General features: G+C 40.4%; 1 protein-coding gene across 1 annotated transcript in view; it reads left to right on the top strand.

Moving 5' to 3' along the window:
* CNTN5 (contactin 5) overlaps window positions 1-14,854 on the top strand; it is a 654,757-nt gene that overhangs the window by 184,489 nt on the left and 455,414 nt on the right. The window lies entirely within an intron of this gene.

The raw sequence follows: 14,854 nt of genomic DNA, 5'->3' as shown, positions 1-14,854 counted from the left end.
ACATTTACAGCTAAGCATTGCATTAAAGAAGTAAAGTGCTATATTATAGTTGATATATGATATGTGGCTTGCTCTGTCATGCAATAAAAAACCTATGAGGATATTATTAAGAAGTGAGCTCGAGAATCCTGATGGATTGTGAAGCTTAAAAAATAATCTGTTTCAATGGTAGTCTTTATATGCTTAGTTTAGAGTATATGCTGCAGTGAAGTATGACCAGTATAACCAGAGCTCATATACAATGTATGTATTTATTAGCAATAATTCTATGATTCTATCAGGTAGAATATATAAATGCAGTATCTATTTCAGAGATAAGGAAGCCAATTTTAAAGAGATGCAGTGAAATGCAAAAGGTCACACTGCTAGGTAATGGCATGGAGGAAAGTGAAAGTGAAGTGAAGTCGCTCAGTTGTGTCTGATTCTTTGCGACCCCATGGCCTATAGCCTACCAGGCTCCTCTGTCCATGGGATTTTCCAGGCAATAGTACTCGAATGGATTGCCAAATGAGAAATAAGAAGGAAAATTGGGAGACCAATTTAGAGGCTACTGAAACTAAGCAGCCAAGAAATGAGGAGGGACAGAATGAAAGCTGCAGTAATAACACTGCAGGATAGCAAACATGCCTGCCTGGGACACCAGCAAAGTAGAATTGTCAGAATGTGATGATTAATTAAACATGGGGCTCTGGAGTAGGAGGACGCTTTCACCTAGTTCATCAGATGGGTCATGATTCTTTTCATGAAAAGAGATAAGATGGATGAAGGAATAATGAGATGTTTATGGGATATCTATGTGGAAATATGTGGTATGTATACTGAAATTTAATCCTAATATGCACAACAAAGAACTGGGCTGGATAAAGAGATTGAAGAGTCAGCACTGTGTATTCCACCACTACAGTTAAAGCTATGACTGTGTGTGTAGTATGCCAACCTCAAAATTATATAAGAATGTTTATATGGTGAAAAAACTGAAGGAGAAAAGATGTGCATTTTTAAGACTTATCTAGTTGGTAGCTTACAAATAAAGTGATTCTCTATAAGCCATTTTCATAAAGTTTTGAATATTTTCTCATGATTTCCTCAAGAATTTGGAATGTCTTTGTTTGAAAATTGTAACATTTTGCTGACTAGACAATAACTAATTCCATTTACACCAATTTATGCAAACTCCTAAAAGATAATGCTGTGAAAGTGCTGCAGTCAATATGTCAGCAAATTTGGAAAACTCAGCAGTGGCCAAAGGACTGGAAAAGGTCAGTTTTCATTCCAATCCCAAAGAAAGGCAATGCCAAAGAATACTCAAACTACTGCACAATTGCACTCATCTCACATGCTAGTAACGGAGAAGGCAATGGCACCCCACTCCAGTACTCTTGCCTGGAAAATCCCATGGACAGAGGAGACTGGTGGGCTGCCATCTATGGGATCACACAGAGTCGGACACAACTGAAGCAACTTAGCAGCAGCAGCAGCAGCAGCAGCAGCAGCAGCAGCAGCAGCAGCAGCAGCAGCAGCAGCAGCAGCAGCAGCATGTGCTAGTAAAGTAATGCTCTAAATTCTCCAAGCCAAGCTTCAGCAATGCATGAACTGCGAACTTCCAGGTGTTCAAGCTGGTTTTAGAAAAGGCAGAGGAACCAGAGATCAAATTGCCAGCATCCACTGGATCATAGAAAAAGCAAGAGAGTAAAAAAAAAAAAACACATCTATTTCTGCTTTATTGACTATGCCAAAGCCTTTGACTCTGTGGATCACAATAAACTGTGGAAAATTCTGAAAGTGATGGGAATACCAGACCACCTCTAAAGAAATTGTATACAAGTCAAGAAGCAACAGTTCGAACTGGACATGGAACAACAGACTGGTTCCAAATAGGAAAAGGAGTACATTAAGGCTGTATATTGTCACCCTGCTTATTTAACTTCTATGCAGAGTACATCATGAGAAATGCTGGGCTGGAGGAAGCACAAGCTGGAAGCAAGATTCCGGGAGAAATATCAATAAACCTCAGATATGCAGATGACACCACCCTTATGGCAGAAAGTGAAGAGGAACTAAAGAGCCTCTTGATGAAAGTGAAAGAGGAGAGTGAAAAAGTTGGCTTAAAGCTCAACATTCAGAAAACTGAGATCATGGCATCACTTCATGGCAAATAGATGGGGAAAAAGTGGAAACAGTGTCAGACTTTATTTTTTTGGGCTCCAAAATCACTGCAGATGGTGACTGCAGCCATGAAATTAAAAGACGCTTGCTCCTTGGAAGAAAAGTTATGACCAACCTAGACAGCATATTAAAAAGCAGAGACATTACTTTGCCAACAAACGTCTGTCTAGTCAAGGCTATGATTTTTCCAGTAGTCATGTATGGATATGAGAGTTGGACTATAAAGAAAGCTGAGTGCCAAAGAATTGATGCTTTTGAACTGTGGTTTTGGAGAAGACCCTTGAGAGTCCCTTGGAGTGCAAGGAGATCCAACCAGTCCATCCTAAAGGAGATCAGTCCTGGGTGTTCATTGGAAGGACTGATGTTGAAGTTGAAACACCAATACTTTGGCCACCTGATAAAAGACTGATTCTTGGAAAGACTGAGGGCAGGAGGAGAAGGGGACAACAGAGGCTGAGATGGTTGGATGGCATCACTGACTCGATGGACATGGGTTTGGGTGAACTCTGGGAGTTGGTGATGGACAGGGAGGTCTTGCTTGCTGTGGTACATGGGGTCACAAAGAGTCAGACATGACTGAGTGACTGAACTGAACTGATGTAATAATACCATGCATTCGGATAAGACCTGAGGTTGTTTAGGCTATCCTGCCTTCTTTTCACACAACAACCCTAAACATTACATTGACTTTCACAAAGGAGAGAAGCACATGTGAAGCCAGAATCCAAAAATTGATTCCACCTTCACTAGTGATTTAAAAGCTCAGTACTTACGATCAGCACTCTTGCATTTCTTTTATTCCATCGCCTAGGTGTGGCACTTAACTTTACCTTCTACTTTCCATTGTCAAGCATTTCTAGAATTAGTGTAATTTGTTTGCTGATATTTAAACTCATTTGCCCTTCTGATGCTGTTGCTCCTGTTTGTCAAAATGCCACTCCCGATGAATACAGTATATACTTAATTTGTGACTGCTTTGGAACCTGAAACCTACTAGAAAGTTACACTCATCAAGCATGCATGATCACCAGCTTCAACATTGTCCTTCAATCCTAGTAAGTTGATGTAGATGGTTAATTTGTAACTCTCCCAAAAGTTTTTGGAATCTTATCTTTTCTCAAATTGGTCAGACTCTTTCTCTACCCACTGCTTTACAAAACTATTTCAGTGTCAAGTTTATTTTCCTATGAATGGAAATTCAAATCTAACTACATCTCCATTTATAGTGTTCTTCCCTTATTCTAATTCAGTAGAGATACTCCACTTTCCCTCCTCCTGCTAAAACCAGTTCCTCCCTCTTAGACTGTTGATTTTCATTCTCACTGGCCTTTTCAGAGCATACCACTTTGGCCTTTTCAGTCATTGTTTCTTATATAACTAAAATTATATCTCTAAGTTAAAAAAATGTTTTTAGTCATATTGTTGAATTTACTGAAGCAGTTGAAATTGTGAACATTTTCATTTTACAAACATCTATATTTAAAAAATTGTTTGTGAAGTACTGTATGAAAGGATCAATAAAATTTTAAAATAAAAGTGTTATTTTAAAGTTAACATCTAAGTTAAAAGAAATAGGTGGAAAGCACCTGCTAAATTTCAACTACATCATTCAATAAGTTTTTTTTTTTTTTAAGATTTTTGTTAGAAAAGTTAGAAAATTCACATTTGTTCCTTTTATAACTTATCTAAGGTTGTTGTTTTCTTGGTGATTGTCTACTAATTTTTACTTTTTAACATAGAGATATACCATTATCAAAGGAATGTAGAGGTTTGTCAGTGCTGATAAGGGTTGTGGTGGAGTGGGGGGGGCGGGCAAACCTCTCTTCCATTCAAACTCATTCCCTAAAGCCAATTATCTCACTTCTCATATTTTTCTTCCCAAGGTTTTCATATAAACTGTGCTTCTTGTTTAATCAAGTTTAGAGAATAACTGTTCTCTTCCCCATATGATATACACGTTTCTTCTATCTGCCCACATATTAAATTTATATAATACTTTTCTGTCCTTTCCTTTTTAATTTGACAATGTGCTTAAATCTCTACTATCCTCTTAACTCTTAGAAATAATTCTTGACTTTCTATTATACAAAGTGATAGTTTTACTCCTATTTTTTCCTTTACCTTTTCTACGTTACTTTTATGTCCTTTCATCTGCCACTTTTACTCTGATATTCTCTCCTGTAAATGTAACCAAGAGTTCTAAACTTTCCCATAGACTGAATGTAAAAGCTGAAAATAAGTAGATGTTAACTTCATGGGAAATAGATGGGGAAACAGTGGAAACAGGGTCAGACTTTATTTTTTGGGGCTCCAAAATCATTGCAGATGGTGATTGCAGCCATGCAATTAAAAGATGCTTGCTCTTTAGAAGGAAGTTATGACCAATCTTCAAAAGCAGAGACGTTACTATTCCAACAAAGGTCCGTCTAGTCAAGGCTATCATTTGTCCAGTGGTCATGTATGGATGTGAAAGTCAGACTGTGAAGAAAGCTGAGTGCCGAAGAAATGATGCTTTTCAACTGTGGTTTTGGAGAAGACTCTTGAGAGTCCCTTGGACTGCAAGGAGATCCATCCAGTCCATTCCAGAGGAGATCAGCTGGGTGTTCTTTGGAAGGACTGATTCTAAAGGGGGAACTCCAATACTTTAGCCATCTCATGCGAAGAGTTGACTCATTGGAAAAGACTCTGAGGCTGGGAGGAATTGGGGGCAGGAGGAGAAGGGGATGACAGAGGGTGAGATGACTGGATGGCACCACTGACTCGATGGACATGAATTTGGGTGAACTCCGGGAGTTGGTGATAGACAGGGAGGCCTGGTGTGCTGCAATTCATGGGGCTGCAAAGAGTCGGACATGACTGAGTGACTGAACTGAATTGAACTGAACAGATGATTAGTATACAATTAGAATTCAGTATCGTGTTATTATAGATTTTAAAGCTATTTGTGGACACGTATGCTCTACTAGACGTGTTTTTCATGAGTGAATCTTTAAATTGATTGTAACAAAGAAATAATATTGTGATACACGTTAAATGTGATTTCTCTTAAAATTTTGCTGCTGCTGCTACTGCTAAGTCTCTTCTCTGTGTGACCCCATAGACAGCAGCCAACAAGGCTCTGCTATCCCTGGGATCCTCCAGGCAAGAACACTGGAGTGGGTTGCCATTTCCTTCTCCAATGTGTGAAAGTGAACAGTGAAAGTGAAGTCGCTCAGTCGTGTCTGACTCTTTGCGACTCCATGGACTGCAGCCTACCAGGCTCCTCCATCCATAGCATTTTCCAGGCAAGAGTACTGGAGTGGAGTGCCATTGCCTTCTCCAGTTCAGTTTCAATAGTAGTGATGAAATATGAACATGAGTCTCCACGATGAATGATAAATAAACCATTACTGTGGTTAAGAAGCCCATGAAGGAGGTGGTGATGTGAGCCATGCTGCCACCTGTGTGCATGCCAGCCCTCCACTCCTGCGCTTGCCAGCAGCCCCTCAGTGGTCTCTTCTGGGACCACCAAGGAGGGGCATCCCTGGAGGCTGTGCTGCCAGAAAAGTGATGCTGGCACCGCCCAGCTAAGGGGGAACTCTGATGTCCTGGTGAGTTTGTGGTGATGGGCTGGGTTCAAATGAAACATTCCGAACTCCCTGGGGGGGAAAAAAAAAGAAAAGAAAGAAAGCCCATGAAATGAGTATGAAATGAAGTGAGCTTAGGACCAAGCCTTGAATAAGCCAAATTGCAATGGAAAGATAAAGAATGAAAACCCTATAAAGGATAGCGAGAAGAGATGAGTGCGATAAGAGGAAAAACAGTAATGTAGTGTCAAGGAAATCAAGGAAAATGATTATTTCAATGAGAAGTGGGCATACAGCTCAAGTTGGTGGACTGAGTTACTGTATTTGTCTCCTGTCTCTATTCTGAAGCCCGGTAGAAATATTCATATCATCAATGAGGAGAGGTAGCAGTTCATTAAAAAATGAGACACATTGACATATTTCTGGAAGGATAAGGAAGGATGTGAGTTTAAGGATTAGTCAGGCTCGGTTTCTCAGTTGTGTCTGACTCTTTGTGACCCTATGGATTGTAGCCCACCAGGCTCCTCTGTCCATGGGACTTCCCCCAACAAGAATAGTGGAGTGGGTTGTCACTTCCTCCCCGAGGGGATCTTTCAGGCCCAGGGATCAAACCTGCTTCTCCTGCTTTGCAGGCAGATTCTTTACCACTGAGCCAACCTAGAAAAAAATTTATGGGATACAAAGAAAGGGCTAAAAGCCATGTACTCAGTGAAAACCTGAAAAAACTCTGAAATCAAAGTTAGCTAAGGGTGGGCATAAGAAATTGTGCCAAACAAAGAAGACTTGTGGTATGTATGTTAAACATCTATATCATCTATCAGTATTGGAATCCACTCTCTTCCCTGTTCCTACATTCGATAAGACCAAAAAAAAAAAAAAAAGGCTTGTCTCAATGACATGAGTGAGCTTCCCAAGGAAAGCTAAAGTTGTTAATGTGAATTGTGGCACAGAATACAAAAACTTCTCATTTTTGCACGTGAATGTCTGCATCCCAACAGCCAGTTCCAGGCCTTCACATCGAAGCAGAACTGACTGTCGATCCACCTCTCACAGTCACCCCGTCTCAAAAAGAAACCAAGCTTACCTCACTGGGAAACACACAACAGTGTCCAAGCTTCTTAGGTATAGTATTTATATATATTGCTAAATGAACTGTTTCTAATAAAAATTACTGAGCTTACCGAAGAGATATAGAGTTTATATCAATAAAATAAGAAAAAACCCAGGAAATATTTAATATCATTTCTGGTGGCTCAGATGGTAAAAAATCTGCCTGCAGTTTAGGAGTCTAAGGTTCAATCCCTGGGTATAAAGGATATGCTGGAGAAGGGAATAGCTTCCCATTCCATTACTCTTGCCTGGAAAATATCATGGACAGTGGAACCTGGCAGGCTACAGTTTATGGGGTCACAAAGAGTCTGATACGACTGAGGAGCTAACAATTTCGCTTTCACAGAAAGGCATTCAATAGTTTTGAATTGTTTGTAATTCAAAAGACTTTTACATTACTATTTGATCTCTCTTCAAAATAGTAATTGAAGAGTGTATTGGTAAGAAGGACATATTCTTGAATGACTTCCCAAGTAGGTGGCTTATATTAAACACTTAGTCTGAAAATAAAAATAGAATATGATCGTGGATGATTCCATTTTTGCATCACAGTCAACTGCAATTCCTGCTGGGTTTTACAAACCTCTCACTGCAGAGACAGGCATTATAATGGATATTTCTTCAAACTTGGCAAACACCTCTGCAGGGGTTTGAATATAAAAATTAACTTTAATCTGCTGTGACCATAGAGTTAGCTATAAAAATCATTTCAGAACATTGTGGTTTTGCACTTCTCAGAAAAAAGGAAGATCTTTCTAAAAATAACAGAGACTATATACATAGGCAAATTATTTCCCTTTGAATAAAAATAAAGCTTTATAAACTATTGCAAAATATATTATCTTGGCTTGGAAAAAAATTTGTTTTTAGATAGTTTATATGAACTGTATTCCAGAAAGCAGGAGTGTGTGTTGGGGTGGGGTTGAGGAATGAAATAGTGAAAAGGGGGGTTGCATTATGGAGACAACCACTTTGACATGCAGCTGAAGCTTGGTCCCACAGTACCAGAGCCTTATGAAATGCATTCAGGATAATCTCGTTGGCAGACAAATCAATGGGCTTCCACTCCTAAAGGCAACTCTACAGGCAGTTGATTCCCATGTGCATTTACAGGATGCTCTCAAGTTGCAACTGAGTGAAACTGGTTGTGTCTCCGCAGACCTGGCTGCAGTGGCACTTTCAGGGAGTAAAAATTCTGGCCAAGGTCATTTAGACATGCAAAAATGATCCAGAATACAGAGAGGGAAACTTTAGAAGATAGCAAGCACATGAGCAACATGATCAGATTTTCCTCTGCTGGCACTGTGAAAAATTATCTTCACACATTTACAGATCTGTTGCACACCTAGTATGTGTCAGATAATTTGTTACACAATGGGGATATAATGGAGGGAAAAACAAATGCAGTAATTGTCCTTAGGTAGCTTACAATATAACACAAAGTGTGATAGTACCCTAAGTACTGAGTGTAACCGTGCATCATAGGATCTGCCTGCCCTGGTGCAGTGCTCCATGGAGCACTCTCACAGATCACTGCACTGTAAACAAGACAGACAAATGTAGCATCAAAGGCATTTATAAGTAATACAGAATTTTGCTAATGGTTTTAAGGGTAATGAACAAGGAGACAACATTCCGCAAAGCACATAAAACTTTATTAATCACCTCCCTTTAATCACTTCTCTCTTTTGACAGCCTTTTATTCACACAACTGCTGTATCTCTCCCTTGATATGACACACTTCTGCCTCCCCTACACTATTATTTCTGGTCTTATTTCAAGGTCTCACTATCTCTGCCTCATGTATGACAAGCTCAAACTTTCATTTCTATTGTCATTCAAGTTCTCAGCCTAGTTTTGAAGATGTTTTCTCAGTTTGTCTTATGTTTCTTCAATCAACATTTACAATTAATTGATACATGTGAGACATTGTTCTAAAAACCTTACAGGTATTAACATGAAAGGATGGAAAATATATACAAGCAAGTATGAATTAAAAACAAAATGTTTAGATCAATCTACTGATATCATACATGATACTAAATGCATTTCTAGGTACAGAGAGGAACATTACGTTGTGATAATAGGTTCACTAGAGCAAAGCATCTTCCCACAATCCATGGTGTACAACACTGGGCTCCTCATGCCTCTTCTGCTCCAGAAAGAATCTTCACCTATAAGGTCGAATTCCTTCCTAAGGTAGGTCTGAAGGAATTTCTTCAGACCCTTCTCCAGGGCAATAGTGGCTCCAAAGTGGTAGAGAGAGGATGAAAAAAAGAAAAGAAACCAAAATATCAATAAAAATAGTCCTTGAGTTCTTTTGTCACCCCTCAAGTCGGATAGTGCTGAAGAGAGAAGAATAATTAAGGAAGTAGCTTGTATAATGAGTTAGGATATAGTCAGAATGCATGCAGAAAGAGTGTGGCCTTTATTAGAGAATTCATCAGTTGTCAGAGTAGGGAGAAAAATAAAAAGACTGTAGATGCAGATAACCTAAGATTTAGTGGTGGTGGAAAGTCTGATGGCATTTTTAAAAAAATGAACTACAGGCAAAGTCATGAGCCAAGGATGTATGTGTAGACATCAGGTTTACTTTTAGAGCAAGAATTGTGTCAATGAGGAAATTATGTGCAGAATTACATGCTTACATAATTTATGAATCAACCACATTAATTCACTGCTGAATAAGGCAGGTCCTAAAAGTAGTTGAAAAATATCGAAAAATGGCATACCCTTGAAGATTGTGGTAGGTTGCATAATGGCCCCAAGCCATTCATTTCTTAATTCCTGGAATCTTTGAATGTTACCTTATATAGTAAAGAGATTTTTGCAGATGTGGTTAAGGGTCTTAATTCAGGGACACAGAAAACTATACAAAGACCAAAGAGAAGCCTGAAGCAATTTACTTTTATCACTTATTGTGTGAAATATGCATGGCTATTCTAGCAGTATACTGAAGCTGCCTTGTCCCTGCTTGGACGAGTTGGTTGTCTGCCTCTCTTCATGTCTTGGTAGACTGAGTTCAACCATAATGGGAGTAACTACAACATAAAAAATCCAAAGGCTACATTTCAGTGTTCTTACAATAGTGTGTGCTAAGTCCCTTCACTCATGTCTGACTGTATAACCCAATGAACTGTAGCCTCCCAGGCTACTCTGTCCATGGAATTCTCCAGGCAAGAACACTGGAGTGGATTGCCATATCCTTTTCCAGGGGATCTTCCCAACCCAGGGATTGAACCCATGTTTCCTTTGTCTTCTGGACTTGCAGGAGGGCTCTTTATCACTAGCACCAACTGAGAAGCCTATCAGAGTTCTTACCATTCTACAACCAGAGAGAACTGGTTGTTAACCCTCTGCTGGTAATTTAGCACTTAAGGTCACTGTCATTGAATCAGAAATAACAACCTTTGTTGGACTAAACATCAGTTAAAATGTACCCCTGTTCCACTCCAACCTTCTGTGTTGGTTTTGCTCCAGATAAAGTACAGACAGAATGGATCCTGTGCTACTCTCTCTTTCCAACACCTAAATTGGTTTTGCCACTCAAACAATGAGATTCAGCAAAGTCATTCTTATTTCCTGATCAGCCCATTTATCCCAGAATGGGATATGGTAATCAGAATGGACTTGAGTATTCTTAGTTTATCTCTTTTTGTCTTCTAAATTGTGTTAGTTCAGTCCCTCAGTTGTGTCCGACTCTTTGTGACCCCATGGACTGCAGCATGTCAGGCTTTCCTGTCCATGACCAAATCCCGAAGCTTGCTCAAACTCACGTCCATCAAGTCGGTGATGCCATCCAACCATCTCATTCTCTGTCATTGCTTTTCCTTTCCACCTTCGATCTTTCCCAGCGCCAGGGTCTTTTCCACTGAGTCAGTTCTCACATCAGGTAGCCAAAGTATTGGAGTTTCAGCTTCAGCATCAGTCCTTTCAATGAATATTCAGGACTGATTTCCTTCAGGACGGACTGGTTGGATCTCCTTGCAGTCCAAGGGACTTTCAAGAGTCTTCTCCAACATCACAGTTCAAAAGCATCAATTCTTTGGTGCTGAGCTTTGTTTATAGTCCAACTCTCACATCCATACATGACTACTGGAAAAACCACAGCTTTGACTAGATGGACCTTTGGTGGAAAGGAATGTCTCTGTTTTTACATATGCTGTCTAGGTTGATCATAACTTTTCTTCCAAGGAGCAAGTGTCTTTTAATTTCATAGCTGCAATCACCATCTGCAGTCATTTTGGAGCCCCCCAAAATAAAACATTTCCCTGTTCCCATTGTTTCCCCATCTATTTGCATGAAGTGATAGGACCAGATGCCAGGATCTTATTTCTCTGAATTTTGAGTTTTAAGCCAACATTTTCACTCTGCTCTTTCACTTTCATCAAGAGGCTTTTTAATTCTTCTTCGTTTTCTGCCATAAGGGAGATGGTATCTGCATATCTGAGGTCATTTATATTTCTCCCAGCAATCTTAATTCCATCTTGTGCTTCATCCAGCCCAGAATTTCTCATGGTGTACTCTGCATATATGTTACATAAGCAGGGTGACAACAGTCAGTCCTGACGTATTCCTTTTACTGATTTGGAACCAGTCTGTCTTCCATGTCACATTCTAACTGTGGCTTCTTGACCTGCATACAGATTTCTCAGGAGGCAGGTCAGATAGTCTAGTACTCCCATTTCTTTAAGAATTTTCAATAGTTTGTTGTGATCCACACAGTCAAAGGCTTTGACATAGTCAGTAAAGCGGTAGATGTTTTTCTGGAACTCTCTTGATTATTTGAAGATCCAATGGATGTTGGCAATTTGATCTCTGGTTCCTCTGCCTTTTGTAAATCCAGCTTGAACAGCTGGAGATTCATGGTTCACGTACTGTTGCAGCCTGGCTTGGAGAATTTGGGGCATTACTTTGCTAACATGTGAGACGAGTGCAATTATGCAGTAGTTTGAGCATTCTTCACATTAGCTTTCTTTGGGACGGAAATGAAAACTGACCTTTTCCAGCCCTGTGGCCACTGCTGAGTTTTCCAAATTTGCTGGTATATTGAGTGCAGCACTTTCACAGCATCATCTTTTAGGATTTGAAATAACTCAACTGGAATTCCATCACGTCCACCACCTTTGTTCATACTGATGGTTCCTGAGGCCCATTTGACTTCACATCCCAGGATGTCAGGCTCTAGGTGAGTGATCACACCGTTGTGATTTTCTGGGTCATGAAGATAATTTTTATATAGTTCTGTGTATTCTTGTCACCTCTTCTTAATATCTTCTGCTTCTGTTAGGTACGTACCATTTCTATCCTTTATTGTGCCCATCTTTGAATGAAATATTCCCTGGTATCTCTCATTTTCTTATGAGATCTTTAGTCTTTCCCATTCTGTTGTTTTCTTCTATTTCTTTGTATTAATCACTGAGGAAGGCTTTCTTATCTCTCCTTGCTATTCTTTGGAACTCTGCATTCAGATGGGTATATCTTTCCTTTTCTCCTTTGCCTTTTAAATCTTTTCTTTCCTCAGCTTGTTGTAAGGCCTCCTCAGACAACCATTTTGCCATTTTGCATTCCTTTTCTTTGGAATGGTCTTGATCGCTGCTTCTTGTACAATGTCATAAACCTCCATCCATAGTTCTTCAGGCATTCTGTCTGTCAGATCTAATCCCCTGAATCTATTTGTCACTTCCACTGTATAATCATAAGGGCTTTGATTTAGGTCATACCTGAATGGTCTAGTGGTTTCCCCTACTTTCTACAATTTAAGTCTGAATTTGGCTATAAGGATTTCATTATCTGAGCCACAGTCAGCTCCCAGCCTTGTTTTTGCTGACTCTATAGAGCATCTCCGTCTTTGGCCACAAAGAATATAATCAATCTGATTTCAGTGTTGACCATCTGGTGATGACCATGTGTAGAGTCTTCTCTTGTGTTGTTGGAAGAGGGTGTGTGCTATGATCAATGCGTTCTCTTGACAAAACTCTGTTAGCCTTTGACCTGCTTCTTTTTGTACTCCAAGGCCAAATTTGCTTGTTAGTCCAGGTATCTGTTAACTTTCTGCTTTTGCATTCCATTCCCCTGTAATGAAAAGGACATCCTTTTTGCTTGTTAGTTCTAGAAGGTCTTGTAGGTCTTCATAAAACTGTTCAACTTCAGCTTCTTCAGCATTACTGGATGGGGCATAGAGTTGGATTACTGTGATATTGAATGGTTTGCCTTGGAATAGAACAGAGATCATTCTGTCATCTTTGAGATTGCATCCAAGAACTGCATTTCAGACTCTCTTGTTGACTCTGATGACTACTCCATTTCTTCGAAGTGATTCTTGCCCACAGTAGTAGATATAATGGTCATCTGAGTTAAATTCACTCATTCTAGTCCATTTTAGTTCACTGCTTCCTAAAATGTCAATGTTCACTCTTGCCATCTCCTGTTTGACCACTTCCAATTTGCCTAACGTTTCAGGTTCCTATGCAATATTGCTCTTTACACCATTGGACTTTACTTCCATCACTAGTCACATCCACAACTGGGTTTTGTTTTTGCTTTGGCTCCATCTCTTCATTCTTTCTGGAGTTATTTCTCCACTGAACTCCAGTAGCATATTGGGCACCTACCTGTGTCCTATCTTTTTGCTTTGGCATTCTTTTCATGGAATTCTCAAGGCAAGAATACTGCGGTGGTTAACCATTTCTTTCTCCAGTGAACCACCTTTTGTCAGAACTCTGCACCATGAACTGTCCATCATGGGTGGCCCTACAAGGCATGGCTCATAGTTTCATTGAGTTAGACAAGGCTGTGGTCCCTGTGATCAGATTGGTTAGGTTTCTGTGATTGTGGTTTTCATTCTGTCTGCCCTCTGATGGAGAAGGGGAAGAAACATGGAAGCTTCCTGATGGAAGAGACTGACTGAGGGGGAAACAGGGTCTTGTTCTGATGGGCGGGGGCCATGCTCAGTAAATCTTTAATCCAATTTTCTGTCGATGGGTGTGGCTGTGTTCCCTCTCTGTTGTTTGACCTGAGGCCAAACCATGGTGGAGGTAATGAAGAGAATGGCGACCTCCTTCAAAAGGTCCCATTCATGCATTGCTGCACTCAGGGCCCTCGGCCCTGCAGCAGGCCACTGCCAACCCACTTCTCGGCCAGAGACTCTTGGACACTCATGAGCAAATCTGGGTCAGTCTCTTATGGGGTCACTGTTCCTTTTTCCTGGGTCTTGGTGTGCACAAGGTTTTGTTTTTGCTCTCCCAGCATCTGTTTCCCAGTCCTGTGTAAGTTCTAGAGGCTCTGTGGTGGGGTTAATGGTGACCTCCCCCAACAGGGCTTATGCCATACCCAAGTCTGCTGCACCCAGAGCCCCTTCCCCTTCGGCAGTCCACTGCTGACCCATACCTCTGCAGGAGACACTGAAACATTTTTTGCTCAGCCTGTATGGGGTCTCTGGGTCCTGGTTCACACAAAGTTTGTTTGAGTCCTCCTAGCATCTCTGGCTAGTATGGGGTTTGATTCTAAATGCAATTTTGCCCCTCCTACCATCTTTCTGGGGCTTCTCCTTTGCCCTTGGACATAGGGTATCTTTACTTCCCTGATAGCTCTGTTGGTAAAGAATCCTCCTGCAAAGCAGGAGACCCCTGTTTGATTCCTAGGTTAGGAAGATCCACTGGAGAAGGCATAGGCTACCCACTCCAGTATTCTTGGGCTTCCCTTGTGACTCAGTTGGTAAACAATCTGCCTACAATGTGGGAGACCTGGGTTCGATCCCTGGGTTGGGAAGATCCCCTGGAGAGAGGAAAGGCTATACCTACTCCAGTATACCAGGCTGTACATACTAGTACTAGATTCTGTACTGGGTATTAAATGTTTTACCCTAAACCCAGGAGACTTTTTCTTGTTCTAATTCTTTTTTCAGAGTTTTCAACTTATGGATAGTTTCAAGGAACTTGGAAACTTGTGACCAGAACACTATTACTGGAAGATATTTATTTATTTTAAAGAAGCTGAATACTATTAAGTTT

The sequence above is a fragment of the Budorcas taxicolor genome, chromosome 15, assembly GCF_023091745.1.
Source record: "Budorcas taxicolor isolate Tak-1 chromosome 15, Takin1.1, whole genome shotgun sequence".
NCBI classification, from domain to species: Eukaryota; Metazoa; Chordata; class Mammalia; order Artiodactyla; family Bovidae; genus Budorcas; species Budorcas taxicolor.
Note: the sequence above shows the minus strand (reverse complement) of the source record. Positions and strands in the feature narration are given on the sequence as shown.